General features: G+C 43.5%; 1 protein-coding gene and 1 pseudogene across 1 annotated transcript in view; one reads left to right on the forward strand and one right to left on the reverse strand.

Annotated features, from left to right (window-relative positions):
* Positions 1-6000, reverse strand: part of Pid1 (phosphotyrosine interaction domain containing 1) — a 218910-nt gene that overhangs the window by 111732 nt on the left and 101178 nt on the right. The gene's annotated exons all lie outside the window — the stretch shown is intronic.
* Positions 1770-2384, forward strand: LOC110321471 (annotated as a pseudogene).

The raw sequence follows: 6000 nt of genomic DNA on the forward strand, positions 1-6000 counted from the left end.
TTACACTTCCAGGTCACATTTTGTCACTGAGGAAAGTCAAGACAGGAACTCAGAACAGGAATCTGGAGGCAGTAACCATGAAGGGATGCTGCTAACTGGCTTGCTCACAGGCTTATCTCAGATTCAGCTACCTGGGGATGGTATGCCCTAGAGAAGGCAGGTTCTTCCACATCAGTCATTAATCATGAGTTGCCAGGCAGTGGTGGCACACGCCTTTAATCCCAGCACTCGGAAGGTAGAGGCAGGCAGATCTCTGGGTTCCAGGCCAGCCTGGTCTACAGAGTGAGTTCCAGAACAGTCAGGGCTACACAGAGAAACCCTGTCTCGAAAAACAAAAACAAAAACAAACAAACAAACAAACAAAAAATCATGAGTATTTCTCACAGACGTGGCCACAGGCCAATATGGTTGAGGTAATTCTTCAGTTGGAGTTTCCTCTTCCCAGGTAACTTTAGACCCTGTCAAGTTGGTCATAAAAAACTAACCAGGACATAATGCCACCCAGTCTGTGATTTTATCCTCATTTAGATGGTTATAACAGCATCCAAACTGTTTTCTTCACTCCAGAATTCTCCTTATAGAAATCACCACCACACAGAAGCCAAATGGGTTCTTCTAAACTCCAGCTATGGTCAAGTACCCATGCCTTTATTAAAACTAAAACATGCCAAAACTTTACTATCCTCATCTGTTCATAGAAAAATACAAAACCCTTAATTTAGCTGTTGAAGATATTCATAATTCAGAGGCCTACTCTCTCTCTGGTTTCATCTCTCGACCTCATGTTTCTGATTATGAATCCAGTCACAGTGGCCTCTTTAGTGTTTGAGAATACACCAAAGACACATGTGACCTGGAACCTCTGAATATGCTGCTTCTGCCCAACATATCTGGAGGGGTGACTCCTTAACTCTTGTAAAAGCCTTAGTCACATACGCCTAACTTTATGAGCATGCAACCTGTGCAATCACGCAGAGCCCCATGCTCAAGGGAGCCACAACCTTGTGGGACTTCTTGGATTAGAGTTATTGTTACAAAATTTTAATATCTGTATCTTTGGATATATCTTTTGCAAGTTTGCATGGCACAGTCATTCAGGAGACAGTCACAGCATGGGCCTCCTCAATCCTTGCTTCCCACATGTGTCAGTGATGCCCCATGATGGAGAACTCTGATAGGATCAGATACCTAGAATGCATCAAGAGTCAAGGTGCGTGTAAGGCAAGAGGTTAAGGCTATGACTGGGGAATTGAGGATACAGATAGCCCAATGAGTCACCCTTAGGAGCCAGAATTTTCTTCAAATGCCAAGTCAGCTGTGTCCTAGAAACACAGCTATCAAGGAAATCTGTCCTATGCTTCCCTGGGCATCCCTTCCTTGTATCAGACAGCACAGCAACCTACAGTGAAATAACAACACAGAAAGAGATGGGTGTGGCCATCACAGTTACTGCCCCCTATAATCACTCCCTGCTCATTACCTGGACAAAGGTAAAGCATGATGAGCACATATCTAGAAATATCATTCAAATGGGTAGGGCAGTGTCGTGCAGCACTTTCAGTCTTTGGACAGAAGCAAACCAGTCTCAACTAGAAAGTGCCACCCATACAGGCTGTTACTCTATTCCTAGCTTCACACTGAAGGGGGGCATAGTGCCACCAAAGTTCATGCCAGTCATCCAAAGCTTCCTGGTTTTTCTTCCCTTGGAGCAGTATTAAATAGTAAATGAAGAGAAGTGTATTCCTTGTTCTGGAGTGGAGAACTATGAGATGCTCTCCAAATTCTTGACAATGGAGTATTTGGTTCATCCTGGTACACTCAACTTGGCTGCTGGAGTTGCTTGTGGTATGTGCTGGGGCTGGGGCCTCCAGAGCCACCTTGGGATGTTCCCCCAGAACTCAACAAGTGAGACAAATAGAGACACAGAGACTGGAACCAAAGCAAGCATCTTGGGAGAGAGTGGGGGATACAAAATGATTCCTGTGGTTCGAACTGACTTAAAGATGGGGAAAGGGAAGGTCGCTGCCCAGTGTTCTCATGCTACGGTTTCTGCCTACAAGCAGACTTAAAGGAGAAGCCCTCAAGTGCTCAAAGAGTGGGAGTACTGTGGCCAGCCCAAAGTGTGGGCAGAGCTCCAGATGAAGACGCCCTCATTCAATTACTCACCCATGCAAAAGCCTTGGGACTGACTGTAAGTTTAATCCAAGATGCTGGACGTACTCATATAGACCCAGGTTCTCTCGAACTGTCCTGGGAATTGGGCCAGGACTAGTAGAATGAATTGATGAAGTTACTGGCCACCTTAAACTTTACTAGATAAGCTTTTGCTTGATGGTGATTCTGTCTGAAGACTATGGAGCCTGTCATTAACAATAAATGCTTAATTCTTGCCCCACTTAAAAAAAAAAAAAAGTAAATAATGATAAACCACAGAAAGAGATTCAAGAGCCAAGCAGAAAGCTTTATGTGTTTTTCCTGGGTTCTGATTACTAGACACTGAATTTGCATTTTGCACTGGAGCCTGCATATTATGTAGATAGCTGTGCACACACAGACTCAGTGCCTCCCCACAGCCTCCCCACACTTTATCATCCCTACAGAATCCTGTAGTTGCTTTATCGCGTCTCTTTCCCAAGAACATAACCACAGACATACAAGCTGCTTAAGTCCATGAAATATCAGAGGGTCCTAAAATGCTGCCTTCCTAACCACAAAGATCTGAGGAACATTCTGGAAGGTAGGAAAAATTGAGTGTGCTGAAAGGAAAATGCAAAGCACAAATTTAAAGCAATGATCTCTAAATCAAAGTTCAGAGACTTATCTTCTTGCTACTTCATCTAAGTTGTCCTTCCTGGACCACCTATTATTTTCAATAATATACATACATAAGTATATTCATTTAAGAAGAAACTGCCCCAGTCAGCCCTCTAACTACATACAACTCATGGAAAGGTGCAGAGGTTTCAGCATTCATAGCAGGTCTGAGCCTGTATTTCAGGAGTCCTCAAATGACCACTCTGGTGGGCAGATATAAGTGCCAACTTGTCTAGACCACAGTGCCCAGTAGCTGGACGTAACATTCACTGCGGTGTTGCTGTGAGGGTGTTTTGCAGACAAGACTGAAGGTTTGAGGTAAGGGAGACTGTCCTGATGATCTAGGCAGGATCCATACCATCTACAGAAAGACTCTTAAGGGTTGGGTTTAGGCTTCCCTGATGAGGAAGAATACTTCTGGTGTGGGAGGACCAGCCCATTCTTCCTGGCAGCCTGCCTTACAGTTTCAACCTCTGGCTTACCTAGCCAGCTCCCATGACTGCAAAAGCTAATTCCTCAGTGTAGGATCTGTATATGCTACTAGCTCTATGCCTCTGTTTTGAAACTTGATGGATATAGCCATATTTTGAGGAAACAAAATCACCAGCTCTGATAAACTTGTAAATGGAAAAGAGACTCGTCTTTCCATTGCCCAGCATGGTACACTGGGAGTTGTCTAAAGAGCAGCATGGGGATCGTTGGGCATGAGAAATGAAATCAGATTGATTCTGAGAAACTAGGGTAGAAAGATGAGGAAGAGAAATGGAAGAGAGACTCAGGAGATCAAGTATCACATTGGAGCCTAATGCTGCTGATCTCTGGTAGAGAGACACCATTCAGGAACACCAAGAAGTCGCTGATCCAGATTCTCATATTCTGACTCCTGACACACTGTGGACTCCCTTTCAGGAGGGCAAGATATTCACACTACCTAGAAGTTCTGGGATTATCTTTTTGGCACTTCTGCCATTATCATAGGACCAAATCCCACAGCTGTAGGCTTAGTCACAGCACACAGGTTATTAAAAGTGGCCCACGGGCCTCTTTGCTGACCTGAGAATAATTGGTGAGGGAGTAAAATAAAATTTAAAAACAATTTTTTTTAAGGGAAGTTGAGGGCTGGAGAGATGGTTCCGTGATTTGTAGCACTTGCAGGTGTTCCATTGCTGATGTATAGCCCGCCATGTTGTTAGCTTTCTGTCTAAGCTCTGCCCCACAGTTACCTGGCAACAGTCAGGTGTGCCTGAGTCACTATAAAAGGAGCTGCTTGCCCCCTCCTCTCTCTTTTCCTCTCTTGCTTTCCCTTTCCCCCCTCTCTCTCCAAGTGCTCATGGCCAGCCTCTACTTCTCTACTTCTCTTCTCTCTGTCTGTCTGTCTCTCTGTCTCTCTCTGTCTGTCTGTCTCTCTCTCTCTCTCTGCCTCTACTACCCTCTTAACTCACCTCCCCATGCCCTAAGTAAACTCTATTCTATATTACACCTTGATGAGGCTGGTCCCTCAGGGGGAAGAGATGCCTCAGCATGGGCCCACCGAGGCACCCCTTCCTCCACACCTCACCAGAACATACCCCCCCCCCGCTTTATCTTTTTATAAACACAACACATGTACTTAAGTTTCCTGAATCTAAGATGGAGATGTGGTTACAGTGAAACCTCAAAGTATTACTGGAGAAACTGAACTAGAGAATTTTCACACACACACACACACACACACACACACACACACACACACACACACACACACACACACACAGGGCCTCAACCTTGCTACTCCTCCAGAGAACCCAAGTTCAGTTCCTAGTATACACATCATGGCTCACAAACACCTGTGACTCCAGCTTCAGTGATCAGAGGCCTCCGTGGTACCTGCACTTGTATGAGCTCACACACATAAATAATTTTTTAATAGTTTAAGGTGAGAAAGACAAAACTGGGAGTAAGAAAATAGCCACATTCAAATTCCCGCTTCAGCGGGCCATGCTGTGCAACTTCTGTCCCCTTGCTCTGAGCCAGCCAGGCCCAGGTCAGGCTGTCACTCACAGACTGATTCACACCACACCTCCTCCTAAGTAACTGTGACCAGATGATAGTGAGGTCAGTACAACAGGAGAAGAAATGCAAGACCAATAACAGGCAGGGGGAGGGGACCGCTTTAGGACATAACTAAAAAGCTACAATAATAAACTGAAACAGAGAAAATTATTCTTTAAGTAGAAATACTTTCTCCTAATAGTTTTGTCTTCTTTGCCTCCTATGGAAAGATGATGATAAAAGTGGGGGGGGGATAAAATGTAGACATTTCATGAGCCAGCAATAATTCATCCTTTATGACAAATTAACCTTAAATCTAACTCTGACCTTGCTATTCTAAGTGTTAAGTACATCTGTGAGCAAGGAGGGCTATTTCTGCTACGTACACTTGGCTGCTCCCTCCCTTCCTAGGGGAAACTTCACCAATATTTATACCCTAGGCTTTGGAAAATGCACATGTCATAAGTTGACTGAGTACTACACAGCCATGTCTAAAAGTATTGGTTTTCAGGAACCTCAAGGTTAATTGAACAGGCTCTTCTAGGAGAAGATAGATAGGTGATGTAGCCTTTATCCTTCAAGGTCAGATTTAGACTGAAACCTCAAGGAGACCAGAAAAGCTGTGAAAGAGGAGAGACACACTTTAGTATCCTTCAGCAATTGGGTCCAGATGTGTCTGACACACTTACATTTACACTGCCTTATACAACAGTGAATCAATACAATCTTTTCCTGCTTTAGTGGGCTTAAGACAGGTATCCAATCCTTGCAAATAAAATAACCCAGTAGTACAAACTATTTTGTAATCAAATATATACATGTATATATACATGTATATATATCATATATATATATGATATGTTCATTTTATATGTGTATAGTTTGTGATTATATATATCTATGAAAATAAATGGCAGTCCCTAAGAAAACTGATATGAGATTACACTTGTAAATCATAGAAACACAAGCATACTATCTTTTTCCTTGAACGGTTAAGGCACCCACTCACAGTCTCAAACATTGCTTTACAAATTGGGTTGCAAGCCCATAACTGAATGTGGGGTTCACCAAAAATGGCAATATTAAAAAGCTGATGAATGTGCAATGATGATCAAAACCTCACTGAAAATCAAAGATGAGCCGGGCGTGGTGGCG

This window comes from Mus pahari, chromosome 5 (assembly GCF_900095145.1).
Source record: "Mus pahari chromosome 5, PAHARI_EIJ_v1.1, whole genome shotgun sequence".
NCBI classification, from domain to species: domain Eukaryota; kingdom Metazoa; phylum Chordata; class Mammalia; order Rodentia; family Muridae; genus Mus; species Mus pahari.